Genomic DNA, 20,970 nt, shown 5'->3' with positions numbered 1-20,970 from the left:
TATCTAAATTTGACCCGATTTCGATGAAATTTTGCACATACAGTTAGTGCTATAGAAGATTACATTTAGCCAACCTTGGTTACGATCGGTTGATAAATAAGGGGTTTACGGCCAACTTTGGCAAAATCGGGCGATACATATATATGGTTGCTATATCTAAATCTGTACCGATTTCGATGAAATTTCGCACATACAGTTAGAGCTATAGAAGATTACATTTAGCCAACTTTGAGTACAATCGATTGATAAATAAGGGTTTTACGGCCAAATTTGCCCAAATCTGGCGATACATATATATGGGAGCTATATCTAAATCTGAACCGATTTCGATGAAATTGCGCACATACAGTTAAAGGTCTAAAAGATTATATCTACCCAACTTTGAGCACTATCGGTTGATAAATAAGGGTTTTACGGCCAAATTTGGCAAAATCGGGCGATACATATATATGGGACCTATATCTAAATCTGAACCAATTTGTATAATATTTTTCAGGTATGATTGAAACCACAGAAGATCACTTTGTGTAAAATTTGAGTACGGTCAGTTAATAAATGAGGCCCCTATAGTCAAAAATAAGGTTATTGGAGGCAAATTTTTCAAAATTCGGGCGATATATATATATGGGAGCTATATCTAAATTTGACCCGATTTCGATGAAATTTTGCACATACAGTTAGTGCTATAGAAGATTACATTTAGCCAACCTTGGTTACGATCGGTTGATAAATAAGGGTTTTACGGCCAAATTTGGCAAAAGAGGGCGATACATATATATGGGAGCTACATCTAAATCTGAACCGATTTCGATGAAATTTCGCACATATAGTTAGAGCTATAGAAGATTACATTTAGCCAACTTTGAGTACAATCGATTGATAAATAAGGGTTTTACGGCCAAATTTGCCCAAATCGGGCGATACATATATATGGGAGCTATATCTAAATCTGAACCGATTTCGATGAAATTGCGCACATACAGTTAGAGGTCTAGAAGATTATATTTACCCAACTTTGAGCACTATCGGTTGATAAATAAGGGTTTTACGGCCAAATTTGGCAAAAGCGGGCGATACATATATATGGGAGCTATATATAAATCTGAACCGATATCGATTATTTTTGGCACATATTGTCAGTACCATAAAGGATTACAGTAAGCCAAGTTTGAGTAAGATTGCTTAATAAATAAGGTTTTTATGGCCAAATTTGGGAAAATCGGGCGATACATATATATGGGAGCTATATCTAAATCTGAACCGATTTCGATGAAATTTTGCAGACTTAAAGGGTGATGAAAAAGTTTACTATGTGCAAAATTTGATGACCATCGGTTTGTAAAAAAAAGGCAACGTGACTCCAATTTGTCGCAATCGGGCGATACATATATATGGGAGCTATATCTAAATTTGATCCGATTTCTTCCAAATTCCATAGCCTTCGTCCTTGTGCCCAAAAAACATCCTGTACCAAATTTCATCCAAATCGGTTAATAATTGCGACCGGAATCCTGTGAACAACAAATACATGGACAGACGGACGGACACCAAGCGCTAGATCGACTCAGGAGGTGATTCTGAGTCGATCGGTATATATTTTATGGGGTCTAAAATCAATATTTCTGGTAGGAAAATTTTTTGGCCGATCAAACTTATTATACCCTGACCACTATGTGGTTTAGGGTATAATGAATAAAATGAGGGTACTAGAGTTTCTGAACCCCATTCCATAAAAATGCCTGTGCGAAGCCTAAAACATACATCTAAGAAATAAATTTAGATTATCTTAAAATCAGAGTTGTTTAGTTTCTTAATAAAATGAAACCTCTCAAACTTTGATCCTGAAAACCGGACACACCTCAGAAGTGTGCAATAGACAAGGGGTTTTCTCTTAGTGGACGAAATAATTTCAAGTCGACTTTCCACATTTAATTGAATTTGTATCTGTTTTTTTTTTTTTCTTGAAATTTGGGAATGTTAATTTTTCGATCATTTTGAAATTCTTTCTATCTTTGAATTTTCAACATTTCAGCATTTTCGTCTCTCTAATGAGTTGTCTGTGTAAAAAAGGTTTCATTATACATCATGGCCTCCTTTAGTTCAAATTCGAATTTTTATTTTTTCGGTTAAAGTTAAACTAACTAAACTCTTAGCATGTAGCCACAAATACTCGCCATTCTCTAAGACGTCTCTGGCCAATATATTCACAGAATGGCATAGTTAATATATTCCCCATCGTATGGTGTTGGAAACAAAAATTTTTGGCTGGCTTTATCTTGTCTAGCCTAAATCATTTGCAATTTCAAAACAAAGCACTAGAAAACCTACACAATTCCAAATATAAGAGTTTAGTAGGAAATGGAAGAGGAAAAAAAAAACTAAACTCTATTTCTAACAAGTTTATTTATCAAGAGCCAACAAAAGAATAATAAATGTGTAACATATTTTAGATAAAAAAATCTAAAACAAAGCAAAAATATTTATCATTAAAGCTCTCAGACTGTAGTATAATCTGTAGTTAGATAAAGCAGATTGTAGTCAGAGGATGAACACATTTGACACACAACCTTATATCTATACAAACCTGTATGTGGCCATATTAAATATAGTACATAAGCCATGACAATATTGTGATTTTTTTTTTACTAAAAAAACTAATTTCATAAAATACTATCGATATTTTTTTATTTTAGTTGGATTTTATGAAGTCTGAGCTAATACCATCTGCATAAATTGTATGCATTGCCAATGGAGTGTATGTGTTGGTGTGAGAATATGTGGTAAGCTATAGCTTCTAATATCTCTACTAATCTGAAAAAAATATTTTCCACAATAAACCATCAAATCAGAGGTTAAAAGTCGTTATGGTTTCGAAATCGAAATTCTAGGAAGTAAATAGCGAAATATATGAAGTAGGGCAAGCACTGAAACTCATTTATACTTCCACAAAAAAATTTATCAATATTTTATTTCCATAAAAAATTTTATCAAAATTTTATTTCCATACAAAAGTTTGTCAACATTTTATTTCGATAGAAATTTTGACAAAATTCTATTTCGATAGAAAATTTTGACAAAATTTTATTTCTATAGAAAATTTTGTGAAAATTTTATTTCTATAGAACATTTTGTCAAAATTTTATTTCGATAGAAAATTTTGACAAAATTTTATTTCTATAAAAAAAATTTGTCAAAATTGTATCTCAATAGGGAGCCACCGTGTTGCAATGGTTAGCATGCCCGCCTTGCATACACAAGGTCGTGGGTTCGATTCCTGCTTCGACCGAACACCAAAAAGTTTGTCAGCGGTGGATTATCCCACCTCAGTAATGCTGGTGACATTTCTGAGGGTTTCAAAGCTTCTCTAAGTGGTTTCACTGGAATGTGGAACGCCGTTCGGACTCGGCTATAAAAAGGAGGTCCCTTGTCATTGAGCTTAACATAGAATCGGGCAGCACTCAGTGATAAGAGAGAAGTTCACCATTGTGGTATCACAATGGACTGAATAGTCTAAGTGAGCCTGAAACATCGGGCTGCCACCTAACCTAACCTAACCATCTCAATAGAAAATTTTGTCAAAATTTTATTACTATAGAAAATTTTGTCAAAATTTTATTTCTATAATTTCGTCTAAGTTTTGGTTCTAGGGAAAATTTTGTCAACATTTTATTTCTGTAGAAAATATTGTTACAATTTTATTTGTTGTTTTGATCTTAGCTTTAAACCCATTGCGTTGACTAAACTACAAGAGTAGCTTAACCAACAGAGGAAAATAATGTTTGTCAAATTTATTTGGGCAAAGCCCTATAGAATGCAAGATGGTTGGATGGACGCACGTTTCTGAATTACCACATTCCTCATCAGCATCCTCTACTTGCAGCAAAACTATCAACCAATTATCAGAATAAATTCGGCTAGTTCAATAAGCCCAAAGTGAACCACACATGAACCTTCCGAAAAAAGGTTTACGATAGTTGGGCTCTGCCAAGAAAAAACTGTGTACAAACATCTCTCTTTTCCGTTGCCACTGTCAAATCATCGCTTTGAGTGCAGTTGGCTGGGTTTATTTTGAGCGTGCTACCTCTTAGGTTAGGTGGTAGCCTGATGTATCAGGCTCACTTAGACTATTCAGTCCATTGTGATACCACATTGGTGAACTTCCCTCTTATCACTGAGTGCTGCCCGATTCCATGTTATGCTCAATGACAAGGGACCTCCTTTTTATAGCCGAGTCCGAACGGCGTTCCACATTGCAGTGAAACCACTTAGAGAAGCTTTGAAACCCTCAGAAATGTCACCAGCATTACTGAAGTGCTATAATCCACCGCTTAAAAACTTTTTGGTGTTCGGTCGAAGCAGGAATCGAACCCACGACCTTGTGTATGCAAGGCGGGCATGCTAACCATTGCACCACGGTGGCTCCCACCTCTTACTACATTCGTTTTTGTTTTTTATTTTATTTTATATCTGTTGTTTTGATCTCAGCTTTAAAACCATTGTGTTGACTAAACTACAAGAGTAGCTTAACCAACAGAGGAAAAGGAAGGTTCGAGTGTGGTTCACTTTGGGTTTAGTCATATACCCGAATTTATTCTGATAACTGGTTGATAGTTTTGCTGCAAGTAGAGGATGCTGATGAGGAATATGGTAATTCCGAAACGTGCGTCCATGCAAACATCTTGCAGGCTATGTTCGGTTAGGTGGCAGCCCGATGTATTAGGCTCACTTAGACTATTCAGTCCATTGTGATACCACAGTGGTGAACTTCTCTCTTATCACTGAGTGCTGCCCGATTCCATGTTAAGCTCAAGGACAAGAGACTCCTTTTTATAGCCGAGTCCGAACGGCGTTCCACATTGCTGTGAAACCACTTAGAGAAGAGAAGAAATGTCACCAGCATTACTGAGGTGGGATAATCCACCGTTGAAAATCTTTTTTGGTGTTCGGTCGAAACAGGAATCGAACTCACGACCTTGTGTATGCAAGGCGGGCATGCTAACCACCACGGTGGCTCCCGTGGCTATAGGGCTTTGCCCAAAAATATTTGACAATCATTCATTTCCTCTGTAGTTTAGTCAACGCAATTGTTTTAAAGCTGAAATCAAAACAACAAATATGACTGAAGTACAAACCAGCAATAAACACAAAAAAAAAAAAAACGAAATTTTATTTCTAAAAAAATTTTTTTAAAATTTTGCTGCTATAGAAAATTTTGTCAAAATTTTATTTCTATTTTTTTTATTTCTATAGAAAATTTTGTCAAAATTTTATTTCTATTGATTTGTATACCCTCCACCATAGGATGGGGGGTATATTAACTTTGTCATTCCGTTTGTAACACATCGAAATATTGCTCTAAGACCCCATAAAGTATATATATTCTAGGTCGTTGTGAAATTCTGAGTCGATCTGAGCATGTCCGTCCGTCTGTTGAAATCACGCTAACTGCCGAACGAAACAAGCTATCGACTTGAAACTTGGCACAAGTAGTTGTTATTGATGTAGGTCAGATGGTATTGCAAATGGGCCATATCGGTCCACTTTTTCGTATAGCCTCCATATAAACGGACTCCCAAATTTGGCTTGCGAGGCCTCTAAGAGAAGCAAATTTCATCCGATCCGGCTGAAATTTGGTACATGGTGTTAGTATATGTTAGTATATCCAGCAACCATGCAAAAATTGGTCCATATCGGTCCATAATTATATATAGCCCCCATATATACCGATCACCAGATTTGACCTCCGGAGCCTGTTAGAAGACCAAAATTCATCTGATTCAGTTGAAATTTGGCACGTGATGTTAATATATGGCCTCAAACTCCCATGCAAAAATTGGTCGATATCGGTCCATAATTATATATAGGCCCCATATAAACCGATCCCCAGATGTGACTTCCGGAGCACCTTGGAAGAGCAAAATTCTTCCCAATCGGTTGAAATTTGGTACGTGATGTTAGAATAGGGTATCCAACAACCATGCAGGAATTGGTTCCTATCAGTCCATAATAATATATAGCTCCCATATAAACCGATTCCCAGATTTGACTTCCGGTGCCTTTTGGAGAAGCAAAATTCATCCGATTTGGCTGAAATTTGGTACGTGGTGGTAGCTTATGATATTTAACAACCATGTGAGTTGAAATTTGTGGATGACAGTCTTTCGTAGAAGTTTCTACGCAATACATGGTGAAGGGTACATAAGATTCGGCCTGGCCGAACTTACGGCCGTATATACTAGAGGTTTGCACAATTCCATTTGTAAATGAAGAGTACACGTGTACTTGCTACATGAGTACATATATTTGAGAGAGTAGCAAAACAATTGGTACACATTTTGATGAACACCAAAAGCCACGAGTAACTTCTTGTTGGTACTCTGATGTCTTCACTACCAACAAACACATATTCCTCTTTCTCTCTTATTGAAGTGTACTCAGAGTGATCACGTCGAGTATGTTGCGAGAACAAAACTTCATAGAGTACTCCATGTACCACGTGCAGTTTCAGAAATACAAAAAACAGTTACTCTCCATAATATGTGTTTTAGGTTTGTTATAAAGAACGGCAAACGTTAAGGTAAGTGTGTGACATACATAAATATATGAAATATGTGACATACATACATATCTATGATTAATAATAATGGAAAGTTTTGCTTCGCACATAACTGAGAAATACTTGTGGTACCACGTGAAGTGAAGAGAATCCATGTTGTACTTTTTTTCAAGTACTTGCATTTTTATTGTTCCTTTTTTTCGGAACACATATTTTTTCGGATAAGTACTTGGTGGTATTTGACAAGCAAGTGTTCTCTTCACTTCACTACTTGCGCTCTGAGAGAAAGACAGTGTATGTACTATATTCGACAGCGAATTGCATACATGTAGTGAAAAGTTATTCGATGCAGACCTCTAGTATATACTTGTTTTTTTTTTCAAAATTTTATTTCTATAGAAAATTTTGTCAAAATTTTATTTTTATAGAAAATTTCGTCAAAATTTTGCTTCTACAGAAAATATTAACAACATTTTATTTCTATAGAAAATACTGTCAACATTTTATTTCTGTAGAAAATATTGTCAACATTTTTTAAGTCAAAATTTCATTCGTATAGGCAAACTTTGTTAATTTTTTTTTTCAATAAAAAATTTTCAAAATTTTACCTGTATTTAAAATTTAGTCAAACTTTTACATCTATGGAAAATTTAGTCAACATTTTACTTCTATAGAAATTTTGTCCAAACTTTACTTCTATAGATTTTTTTTTTCAAAATTACATTTCTATCGAAAAATTTGTCAAAATTTTATTTCAATCGAAAATTTTGTCAAAATTTTATTTCTTTAGAAAATTGTGTCCAAATTTTATTTCTATAGAAAATTTTGTCAAAATATTATTTCTATCGCAAATTATGTCAACATTTTATTCGTATAAAAAATTTTGTCAAAATTTTATTCATTTAGAAAACCTTAGAAAAATTCTATTCCTGGAGAAAATGTTGTCAAAATTTTATTTCTATAGAAAATTTGTGAAAAGTTTTACCATGATCCAGAATATATATGTTTTATGGGGTCTGAGACAAATATTTCGATTTGTTATAAACGGATAGGTAATGGTAGTACACCTTTCTTCCTATACCATCCATTGGCAGTGGCTATAAAAATATATCGCCGTTCTTTTTTGCATTGTATATTAACCTACCTTTATTTGCATTTAATATAAACAGAATCACAAACTAATTAAACTCGCCACTCTATGGTAGTGGATATAAAGAGTAAGTAGTTCCACAATGGCAATTTAGGTTTTTGACCCAACCAGCTAACAATAAATAGTTCAACGGCTAGTGCCTGTATTTATATGAGACTCTATCCTTCCTCAAGAGCCATGGAAGTGTGTATGTGTATATGAATTCCAGTATATGGCTACGTTATTGGCACATGCTTTAAACTTGTACCAATTTCACAAAAACAAAAGTGTGCTACATATTTACATACATATATCCTGTACTCTATTAGTCGTTGAAACTTTTCATTCATCCCATTCGGATGTGGTTATATCGACATAAAGCCTTTGTTTTAAGCTACTGCAACCAACCAATTGATACACATATTGTTGATGAATTGTTATTTAGATCCCCCTGGATAACGGTGGTAACTACAGGATCAACAATACGCAATAGCAACAGTAAATTCTCTGTGGTTTTCTACTCGAGGCATAATCCTTTAGTTTGTGAACCACAAAAGCAAAAACCTCTGGTCGATGAGTGCATGGTGATGAATGCAAAACAAAGGCATTTCTATTTGAAGAATGATGAAAAACAAAATAAATAATAGCATTGCAAATTGACTATGATGAATTCGGCAAAGGATTTAGATAGAGGTTCGCGAATTTTAATTTTCTTAACAAAATGGATACAAGAGGGTTTTTATTAAAATAAATATGACAAAAAAAACTAATAACTGTGGAGGTGATCCAAAAATATATTGGGTACAAAAGTCATGGCCTCAAATTTATATTTGTTGGGGGATATATATTGGTGGATATTTTTGGAATTCTTTTTAAAGTCGTGCCTTTAAAAGATCTTCCAATTTTTTTTACTGTGTACATATTGCAGAAAAAAAGCTATTTTCTTCCCATTGAGTTCATCTTCTCCTCATATTTTCTTAAAATAATAAATTATTTTTATTAAAATTAAAAAGAAAAAATGTTCATCACCAGAAAAAATAAATTAAAATGCCACAATACAATGATGACGCGAAGGTTTATCATATATGACCACAAGGCAAACAACTCACCTGCTGAATTATATGGAAATATCCTTGGTAACTGTGAAAGAAAGAAAATGAAATGAAATTGAGAAATGAGAAATATGTTTTTAATATTAATGAAATCGACCATAATACAGTCGTACTCGCTATACATTAAAAAGCCTTAAACAAATAAATGATGTGTGTATTAATGAAAATATTTATTTTTCTCGAATCTGAAATAAGATCCATTTATAAAGGGATTTTTTTCCTCGAAATCATTTCCCGCATGAAAATGCGTGATAACATGTGTACATGTGTCTGCAAAGGCAATGAGGTGGTGATGATAAATTTATTAACTCAAACTCTTTGCAACAAATCACCATGAGATGATGCAAAATCACAGTGAGAAGGAACACAAGAAATCGTCGGCTCGATATGTGTCAAAGCGAGGTATAGATGGAAAATTTAAGGTTAAAGAATTTGATTTCATTACATTGTAAGTAAAACAACGTGGTCAAGGGATTCTATACTAGTACCCATATTTGAATTTGAACATAACTGCACCTCAAAAAAAAAAAAAATATGTTCCCTAAAAATTTTAACAAATTTGGACAAATAATTTTATAAAACGATTCTAATTTTAGTTTTTTTTTCGCATTTATAGACTATTGGCTTTCAATAAAGCTAAGCTGCATTTCTATAGAAAATTTTGTAAACATTTTATTTTTTTTGTCTAAATTTTATTTTTATAGAAAATTTTATCAGAATTTTATTTCTAGAGAAAATTTTGTAAAAATTTTATTCCTAGAGAAAATTTTGTCAAAATTTTATTTTTATAAAAAATTTTGTCAATTTTTTATTAATATGGAAAATTGTGTCAAAATCTTGCTTCTATAGAAAATTTTGTCAAAATTTTATTTCTATAGAAAATTTTATTCTATAGAAAATTTTGTAAAAATTTTATTTCTATAGAATTTTTTTCCAAATTTTATTTCTATACAAAATTTTATTTCTATAGAAAATTTTTTTAAATTTTTATTTCTATAGAATATTTTTTTTTTCAAAATTTTATTTCTATAAAAAATTTTGTAAAAATGTTATTCCTACAGAAAATTTTGTCAAAATGTTATTTCTATAGAAAATTTTGTCAAAAATTTTATTTCTATAAAAAATTTTGTAAAATCTTTATTGTTATGGAAAATTGTGTCAAAATGTTGCTTCTATAGAAAATGTTGTCAAAATTTTATTTCTATAGAAAATTTCATTCTATGGAAAATTTTGTAAAAATTTTATTTCTATAGAAAATTTTGTAAAAATTTTATTTCTATAGAAAATTTTGTAAAAATTTTATTTCTATAGAAAATTTTGTAAAAATTTTATTTCTATAGAAAATTTTGTAAAAATTTTATTTCTATAGAAAATTTTGTAAAAATTTTATTTCTATAGAAAATTTTGTAAAAATTTTATTTCTATAGAAATTTTTTTCAAAATTCTATTTCTATTGAAAATTTTGTCTAAATTTTATTTCTATATAAAATTTTGTCAACATTTTATATCTATAGAAAAATTTGTCAAAATTTTATTTCTGTAGAAAGTTTTGTCAAAATTTTATTTCTATAAAAATGTTTGTCAATTTTTTTTTTTCTATAGAAAATTCTATCAAAATTTTATTCCTATAGAGAATTTTGCCATTTTTATACCCTTCACCACTACTGTGGTACAGGGTATAATAAGTTTGTGCATTTGTATGTAACGCCAAGAAGGAGTAATCATAGACCAAATTTTCTATAGAATTTTGAGTCGATTTAGCGATGTCCGTCTGTCTGTCTGTCCGTCTGTCTGTCTGTCTGTCTGCCTGCTGATGTATTTTTGTGTGCAAAGTACAGCTCGCACTTTTAGTCCGATTGTCCTAAAATTTGGTATAGGGTCCTGTTTCAGCTCAAAGACGATCCCTATTGATTTTGGAAAAAATCGGTTCAGATTTAGATATAGCTGCCATATATATTTTTCACCGATCTGGTCATAATTGGCGTGTATATCAACCGATCTTCCTCAAATTCCGTACATCCGAATATTTTATGAGTCTCGAAAAACTTGCAAAATATCAGCAAAATCGGTTCAGATTTAGATATAGCTCCCATATATAGCTTTCGCCCGATTTACACTCATTTGCCCACAGAGGCCAATTTTTTGCTCTGATTTAGTTGCCAAATTTGCTTGAAATCGGTTCAGATTTGGATATATCTCCCATATAAAGCTTTCACCCGATTTATACTCATATGACAACAGAGGCCAATTTTTAACTCCGATTTAGTTGAAATTTTGCACAGGGAGTTGAATTAGCATTGTAGCTATGCGTGCCAAATTTGGTTGAAATCGGTTCAGATTTAGATATAGCTCCCATATATATGTTTTTCTGATTTCGACAAAAATGGTCAAAATACCAACATTTTCCTTGTAAAATCGCCACTGCTTAGTCGAAAAGTTGTAAAAATGACTCTAATTTTCCTAAATTTCTAATACATATATATCGAGCGATAAATCATAAATAAACTTTTTCGAAGTTTCCTTAAAATTGCTTCAGATTTAAACGTTTCCCATATTTTTTTATTAACATTGCGTTCCACCCTAGTGCATTAGCCGACTTAAATTTTGAGTCTATAGATTTTGTAGAAGTCTATCAAATTCTTCCAGATCGAGTGATATTTAAATGTATGTATTTGGGACAATATATAGCACCCAACACATTTGACGGATGTGATATGGTATCGAAAATTTAGATCTCAAAGTGGTGCAGGGTATAATATAGTCGGCCACGCCCGACTTTAGACTTTCCGTACTGGTTTTCTATAAAAAATGTTGTCAAATTTTTATTGCTGTAGAAAATTTTGATAAAATTTTATTTCTATAGAAAATTTTGTACAAAATTTTGTTTCTATAGAAAATTTTGTCGGAATTTCATTTCTATTGAAAATTTTGTAAAAATTTTATTTCTATAGAATTTTTTTTTTAAATTTTATTTCTATAGAAAATTTTATCAAAATGTTGCTTCTATAGAAAAATTTTATTCATCAAAATTTTATTTCTATAAAAAATTTTGTAAAATCTTTATTGCTATGGAAAATTGTGTCAAAATGTTGCTTCTATAGAAAATTTTGTCAAATATTTATTTCTATAGAAAACTAGCGTAACCCGGCCCGCTTCGCTGCGCCTTCCGAAGCATATTTGGAGGAATATTTTGCGTTAACTTAGTCAACTATATCCTTCGTGCTGAAAACAAATTCGAAAAGATTTGAATTCTTTTAAACAAATCGGACTACTTGATTTTTCGTTTATAGGTGCACATACGGTGGGAGACGGTGTATCTTCTTCTATATTTCTTGTGAATTTTAAGTGTGGTTTGTCAAGGAAAGGTATCCTTCTCCTCAACATATCTGAAAATTATGCTCTATATTATAATAACATACAAAGAATTACTGTTTCCCATCCAATAAATCGGAAAAAGCAAAAATAGTAACAAATTTTACCACATTAACATTTGCTAAAATGTTGGCAAATGATGCACCCTCTACGTTGGCTGCCAATTTCATGTAAATTTAAGTTCTTTACTAAAAAGAAGTCTGGCAGAAGCCTGTGCAAAAATCATAAAATTATGTACAGAGTTCCCATTTACGGACAACCCTCTACTTTCAATTTAAGAAAAAAAAAACGGACAAAAGGGAACCCTCCCCCCACATTCGCTCCGCTCCGACCTGATATCGGACTACCACCCTATATTAATTTCGCAACTACTCAATGGTCCCTATAAATTCTATCGAAGTAATTCGACAAAGTTTATTTCAATTTTCCCCTTCCCCAACCAGATATCGAAAAATCATATACTAATTTAAAAATCATGTATAAATTTAATCACCTCCTCCCACGTTCCCTGTAAATTTCAAGTAGATCGGCGATGTTTAAATTTTGCTCTATTGTTTTAAAGGGACGTCACTTTCCCCGATACAATATCGACAAACACCGTAGTGAAGAGCACCCCTAACCTTCCCTGAAAATTCTTTAAACTTTCCTTCAAGTGTGGGGCAAGGAAGGTTGCTCTTCGTTCATAACCTTCCCCCACTGCCTATGTAAATTTCAAGAAAACTTAAGAATTGTTGTTTTTTTTTGCAGTTTTAGAGGAGGACCTCCTCCCCGACTAAATATCGAAAAGTGATGTAGCGTATCTTTTGTAAACGTCCCAGAAAATGTCAAGCAAATTATAAGCCTAAAGGGGCGGCCCCTCTTCCGTCCAAATATCACAAAATTTGGTATCAACTATTAATATCGTAACCTCTCCCCAGTCCTCTGTAAATTTCAAGTAACTCGGTAAAAGTTTAATTGTTTCTCTGTATGTACTTAAGAGAAGCGGATGTCTCCCTATGCCCTTTTATTTTTATTAACCCATTTTTTCCGTAAAATTTCAGTCGGGGGAGTTTAGTTTTGTTTGTACTTTCAAACAAAAAAAAAAAATCGGGCAAAGGGGTGGTCCCCCTCCCCGACCAAATATCGAAAAATAATGTAGCGGATTTTTGTCTAGATGCCAACCCCAACATTCAATGAAAATTTCAAGTAAATCGCATAATTTTGTTCCAAGTTTCAAAAAGTAGGGCAACGGGGAGGTCCCCCTCCCCATCCACATATGAAATCATCGGGTACCCCATATTAATTCCATAACCTCACCACATGTTCTCTGTAAATCTCTGATAATTTAGAGAATTTTAGTTTTTTCACTGTACTTAAAAAAAAGTCGAACAAAGGGGAGGCCCCCCTCCGCCACCAAATATCGAAATAAAAAGTAGCGGATCTTTGTCTAGATGCCAACCCCAATCTTCAATGAAAATTTCAAGCAAATCGGTCAACTTTGGTCTAATTTTCAAAAAGTCGGACATAGGGGAGGTTCCTCTCCGCGACCATATGTCAAAAAATTAGGTACCCTATTTTCAGCACATGAGTGCCCCCCACGTTCTCTGAAAGTTTCAAGTAAATCGGTTCAGCCGTTTTCGCGCCAACCCGGAACATACAAATAAACAAACAAACAAACAAACAAATAAACAAACATAATTTGAATTTTATATATATAGATTTCACTCTATAGAGAATTTTGTAAAAATTTTATTTTTATAGATTTTTTTCAAAATTTTATTTCTATTGAAAATTTTGTCAAAATTTTATTTCTATAGAAAATTTTGTCAACATTTTATTTCTATAGAAAACCTTGTCAAAATTTTATTTCTATAAAAATGTTTGTCAAAATTTTATACCTATAGAGAATTTTGCCATTTTTTCTATAAAAAATGTTGTCACATTTTTATTGCTGTAGAAAATTTTGGTAAAATTTTATTTCTATAGAAAATTTTGTACAAATTTTTGCTTCTGTAGAAAATTTTGTACAAAATTTTGCTTCTGTAGAAAATTTTGTCGGAATTTCATTTCTATTGAAAATTTTGTCAAAATTTTATTTCTATAGAAAATCTTATTTGTTAAAATTTTACTTCTATAGAATCTTTTTTTTTTAATCTTATCTCTATCGAAAATTTTGTCAAAATTTATTTCTATAGAAGATTTTATTCCTACAGAAAATTTTGTAACACTTTTGTTTCTTTAGAAAATTTTGGCAACATTTTATTTCTATAAAAAATGTTGTTACAATTTTATTTCAGTAGAAAATTTTGTTAAAATTTTATTTCTATAGAATATTTTGTCAAATTTTTATTTCTATAGAATATTTTGTCAAATTTTTATTTCTATAGAAAATTTTGTCAAAATTTTATTTTTATAGAAAATCGATAGAAAATTTTGTCAAAATTTTATTTCTATAGAAAATTTTTTCAAAATTTTATTTCTGTAGACGATTTTGTCAAAATATTATTTCATTTGATTTGTTTTGATATGGTTGGTTTATGCTTCAATCATTATTGTTGTTTTTGATTTCAGCTTTAAACCATATATTGACTAAACTACAAATATAGCTTAACCAATAGAGGAAAGGTAGGCTTGTCAAATTTATTTGGGCAAAGTCCTATAGACTGCCAGACGGTTTGATGTATAGCTTTTCCGGAATAACCACATTCCTCATCACAATCCTCTATTTGCAGCAAAACTCTCAACCAATGATCAGAATAAATTCGGGTAATTCACTCAACCCAAAGTGAACTACACTTGAACCACCTAAATAAATTTGACAACCATAATTTCCCTCTGTTGGTTAAGCTACACTTGTCGTTTAGTCAATACTTGGTTTTAAGCTGAAATCAAAAACAACAATAATAAAATTTTATTTTATAGAAATTTTATCAAAATATTATTTCTATAGAAAATTTTGTCAAAGTTTTAATGCTTTAGAATTTTTTTAATTTTATTTCTATAGAAAATGTTGTCAAATTTGTAATGCTATAGGAAGTTTTGAAATTTAATTTTTATAAATAATTTTGTCAAAATTCTGCTCCTATTAATCTTGTCAAAATTTTATTTCTGTAGAAAATTTTGACAAAATTTAATTCTGTAGATAAATATATCAAAATTTTATTTCTAGAGAAAATTTTGTCAACATTTTATTTCTATGGAAAATTTTATTAAAATGTTATTTCGTTTTGTTTTTTATTGTTGTTTTGTTCGTTTTGTTTTTGATTGTTGTTTTGCTCTCAGCTTTCTTTAGAAAATTTTGTCAAAATTTTATTCCTATAGAAAATTTTGTCAAAATTTTATTTCTATAGAAAATTTTGTCAAAATTTTATTTCTATAGAAAATCTTGTCAAGATTTTATTTCTATAGAAAATTTGGCAACATTTTATTTCTATAGAAAATTTTGTCAAAATTTTATTTCTATAGAAAATTTTTTCAAGATTTAATTTCTATAGAAAATTTTGTCAACATTTTATTTCTATAGAAAATGTTGCCAACATTTTTATCCTATAGAAATTTTTATCAAAATTTTATTTCTATAGAAAATTTTGTCAAAATTTTATTTCTATAGAAATTTTTTTAATTTTTTTTTTTATGAAAAATTTTGTCAAAATTTTATTTCTATAGAAAATTTTGTCAAGATTTTATTTCTATAGCAAATTTTGTCAAAATTTTATTTCTATAGAATTTTTTTTAATTTTTTTTCTATAAAAAATTTTGTCAAAATTTTATTTCTATAGAAAATTTTGTCAAAATTTTATTCCTATAGAAAATTTTGCCAAAATTTTATTTCTATAGAAAATTTTGTCAAAATTTTATTTCTATAGAAAATTTTTTCAAAATTTTATTTCTATAGAAAATTTTTTCAAAATTTTATTTCTATAGAAAATTTTGTCAAAATTTTATTTCTGTAGAAAATTTTGTCAAAATTTTATTTTTATAGAAAATTTTGTCAAAATTTTATTTCTATAGAAAATTTTGTCAAAATTTTATTTCTATAAAAAATTTTGTCAAAATTTTATTTCTATAGAAAATTTTGTCAAAATGTTGTTTCTATAGAAAATTTTGTCAAAATGTTATTTCTATAGAGATTTTTGTCAACATTTTATTTCTATAGAGAATTTTTTCAACATTTTATTTCAATAGAAAATGTTGTCAACATTTTTATCCTATAGAAATTTTTTGTCAAAATTGTATTTCTATTAAAATTTTTGTCAAAAATTTATTTCTACAGAAGATTTTGTCAAAATTTTATTTCCATAGAAAATGTTGTCAAAACTTTATTTCTATTGAAAATTTTGTCAAAAATTTATTTCTACAGAAAATTTTGTCAAAATTTTATTTCTATAGAAAATGTTGTAAAAAATTTATTTCTATAGAAATTTTTTTCAAAATAACAATTTTATTTCTATAGAAAATTTTGTCACAATTTTATTTCTATAAAAAATGTTGTCACAATTTTATTTTTATAAAAATGTTGTCGTTATTTTATTTCTATAAAAAATGTTGTGAACATATTTTTCTATAGATTTTTTTTTCAAAATTTTATCTCTAGGGAAAATGTTGTCAAAATTTTATTTCCATAGAAAATTTTATTTCTATAAAAATGTTGTCAAATTTTTGTTCCTATAAACAGTTTTGTCAAAATTTTGCCTCTATAAAAAAAATTTTGTCATTTTTGTTTTTTTTTTGTGGAGAATTCTATATTATATGGAGATTTTTGGAACGATAAGATCTAGAAAAATGCTGACAACAGTGGGATCGATGATGTGCCTGCTCTCTTATATTGAATATAATATAAATATTGCGATATACTCTCTCGCGTGTAAACTTTTTCATTCTCTTCTACCTTGATATTCCCCTTTTACTTCTATATGAAGTAAATATTTGGCGTACAATTTTAAATTCCCTTATTCTGATTCGTTACAAACCCATTGGCAATGAAACGATAACCTCGTCCCAAGATGAAGAATATAACAAAACTCATAATAAAGTAATTTCCGTAGCTATTAAAGTTTCTTCATTTATAATATTAGTTTCGCAAAAGTTACTCATTGTATGAGGGAAATTTAATATTTACCCTCGTTTTATTATACTCGACAATACTCTTGGTGAGTGTGTTTAGGTGTTGTATACGAGTATTAACTTGTATCTCCATTTACTTTCATTTCGTGTTTTTTGTTTTATCGACTTTTATTTTCTATGCATACTTTATGAGAAAATATTTCAACTTAACACCTACTAAATCATTTCTATTTCCGTCTACTTACACATGCATGCGTTAATACCAGCTACACTAACGTACATAAAAACTCATCCACACATTCAAAGGGCATTCATAGTTATGTATTACATACTCATAACGGTATGTAGGGGTCTGTGAAGGAGTGTGTGTGAGAGTATGTTTGTTTATGTGAAAATACAAATATAATTTTCTCCCTCATCACCCAAGTGTCATCGTCAGTCATCAGACATTCATTATCCATGCAGTTCTTCTCTTTAGCTACTCTCTACCTCCCTCTCGCTCTATCACATTCTCTCGACAACTACTCTTGAGAATAATACGTTAACAGTACCATCAAGTATTGTGAAACAAGCGTGAATTTTACGCGGAAAGCAGCATCGCTAGCATCAGTAAATCAAACAATCACTCAAGTTCCTTGAGTTTCATTTCATTTCATTTCACTTTGTATGTAGCTTCGCTTCACATTCAGCTTTGTTTTTTTTTTTATGTCGTGTCACAAAAGAGCAATGAAATAAATTAAGTTAATTTTTTTCATCATCCTTCCGTTAAATCTCCCATCTCGCACTATACCATTTATGTATGACTTTTCTCTTTAAGATTAAATTCTGTTTTGAAAGCTACGTAAGTGAATGGGTGGATGTTTGTGTGTGTGTGAGTGAGTGTTAAAGTTTGCTTTTCATGTTCACTTTGCAATTTATTTCCCTCTTTCTTAAGCGTTAACAATTCATCAGAATAGGTGGGTTATGGATCACCGTCATCCTCATTGTTTTCTCTGATTTTTTCTCATTTTCGCTATCCCGGCCTTTTCTATGCGGTGTCTGTAAGAGTATATGTAAGGATCTGGATAAGTGTTGTGTGCAAAAGTATTTGAGTGGATGAATGCATCATTTATATAGTATGCTTGTGTGGGAGGGGCTATTGGTTGTTTGCCTTTTTTAAGGTGGCTAGGTTTTAAACACACCTGTGGGAGTAATATTATATACATTAATATGGGTCCTATGCATAACATTGATGTCAAGGAAAATAAAAAATGGTTTCCTATTACAGTGAAGTTATCTCTTTGCCAATATTTTGAATTTCTCACATTTCCAATTCATTAAAAAAATAAGAACTAATTTTTTTACAGTTAATAGAAATAGATTTTATTTCAGCTATCTAATAAAACCAATTTAGAATATTTTAGAATATATTTTATATTACTATAGTTTTGTTCACGACCCCTTTTTAGAATCACCATAGATATTTCTCACAATGAATGAAACATCAAAATTTCAAAATTAAAAAACTTTAAAATTTTATTTAAAAACTAAATTTTGACTACATCTACTATAGAAATAAAATTATACCAATTTGTCGATAGAAATAAAGCTTTAAAAAATGTTCTATAGATATACAATTTTAACAAAATTTTCTATGAAAACAATATTTTTATCAATATACTTATAAAACTTTTAACAAAATGGAATTAAAATTTTTAAAAACATTCTATAGAAATAAAATTTTGATAAAATTACCTATAAAAATAAAAGTTTGACAAAATTTTCTATAGAAATAAATGTTTTCAAAATGTTTAATAGACTTGTAGATTCCACAAAATTTCATATCGAAATTAAATTTTGACTAAGCTTTGTGTAGAAATAAAAGGTTAATAATTTTTTTTATAAAATTGAAGCTTTGACCAAATCTGCTAAAGAAATAATAAGCTGACAACATTTTCTATAGAAATATAATTGTGACAAAATTATCAAAAAATATAAAATTCTATTAAATTTTTCTGTAGAAATAAAATTTTTGCAAAATTTTCTATAGAAGTAAAAGCTTGAAAAAAAATCTGTAGAAATAAAATTTCGATAAAACATTCTATAGAAATAAAATTTTAATAAAATCTTCTATAGCAAAAAACAAAAACTTCGACAAAACTTTCTATAGAAATAAAATTTTTACAAAATTTTCTAAAGAAATAAAATTTTTCACACAAAAAAATTTTTACAAAATTTTCTAAAGAAATAAAATATTTATAAAATTTTTTATAGAACTTATATTTTTATAAAATATTTAAGGAAATAAAATTTTGACAAAATTTTCCACAGGAATAAACTGTTAACAAAATTTTCTATAGATATAAAAAGTGATAAAATTTTTTATAGAAATAAAATATTGACAAAATTTTATATAGGAATAAAATTTTGAAAACAATTTCTATAGAAATAAAATTTTGAAAACAATTTCTTAAGAAAAAAAATTTTGACAAAAATGTTTATAGAAATAAAATTTTGACAAAATTTTCTGCAGAAGTAAAATTTTGATAAAATTGTCTAAATAAATAAAATTTTGACAAAATTTTCTATAGAAATAAAATCGGTTTATATGAGGCTATATAATTATGGACCCATAAAAAGCAAATTGTGCATGGTTGATAGAGACCATATACCACGTACCAAATTTCAGCCATGTCGGATGAAATTAGCTCCTCCAAGAGGCTCTGAAGGTCAAATCTGGTGATCCGTTTATTTGGGGACTATATATAATTATGGACCTATAGGGACCAATTTTAACAGGAATGTTAAAGACCGTATACTAACTCGACGTACCAAATTTCAAACGGATCGGATGAAATTTCCTCCTCCAAGGGGATCCGCAGCAAAATCTGGGATTTATATGGGGGCTATACGTAAAAGTGGTCCGATATGGTCCATGTGCAATACCATCCGACCTATATCAAGAGCAACTACTTGTGACAAGTTTCAAGGCGATAGCATGTTTCTTTCGGAAATTAGCGTGATTTCCACAGACGGACGGACATCACTAGGTCGACTCAGAATTTTACCACAACCCTGAATATACACTACCGATGTGTTACAAACGATATGACAAAATCAACATTTTATTATACATTTTATTATTACATTATGTATACCCCATCCTATGGTGGAGGGTATAATAAAATTTTTACAAAATTTTCTATAGAAATCAAATTTTGACAAAATTCTCCATAGGAATCAAATTTCGACAAAATTTTCTATAGAATGAAATATTGGCAAAATTTTCTATAGAAATAAAATTTTGACAAAATTTTATATAAAAATCAAATTTTGACAAAATTTTTAATAGAAAAAAATTTTTGATAAAATATGTTATTCTATAGAAAAAAATTGACAAAATTTTCTGTAGAAAAAAAATTTACAAAATTTTCTTTAGAAATAAAATTTTGACAATGTTTTCTATATAAATAAACTTTTGACAAAATTTTCTATAGAAAAAAAAATGTCTAAAAAATGTTCTATAGAAATAAAATTTTGACAAAATTCTCTATACAAATAAAATTTTGACAAAATTTTCTATAGGAAAAAAATTGATAAAATTTTCTATAGGAGACAATTTTTGACAAAATTGTCTATAGAAATAAAATTTTGACAAAATTTTCTATAGAAATAAAATTTTGACAAAATTTCCTATAGAAATAAAATTTTGACAAAATTTTCTATAGAAATAAAGTTTTGACAAAATTTTCTATAGAAATAAAATATCAACAAAATTT

At 29.7% G+C, this 20,970-nt stretch overlaps 1 protein-coding gene across 1 annotated transcript in view; it reads right to left on the bottom strand.

The window, feature by feature from the left end:
- The window catches only part of CadN2 (Cadherin-N2), a 799,659-nt gene extending 790,832 nt beyond the window's left edge, over window positions 1-8,827 (bottom strand). The window contains exon 1 of the mRNA XM_075297355.1: window positions 8,795-8,827. The gene's annotated coding sequence lies outside the window, so the exon portion shown is untranslated. The remainder of the gene's footprint in view (window positions 1-8,794) is intronic.
- Between the last annotated feature and the right edge of the window lie 12,143 nt (window positions 8,828-20,970).

This window comes from Haematobia irritans, chromosome 2 (genome assembly GCF_050003625.1).
Source record: "Haematobia irritans isolate KBUSLIRL chromosome 2, ASM5000362v1, whole genome shotgun sequence".
NCBI lineage: Eukaryota > Metazoa > Arthropoda > Insecta > Diptera > Muscidae > Haematobia > Haematobia irritans.
The sequence above is the reverse complement of the archived record's forward strand: the minus strand, read 5'-3'. Positions and strand labels throughout refer to the sequence as shown.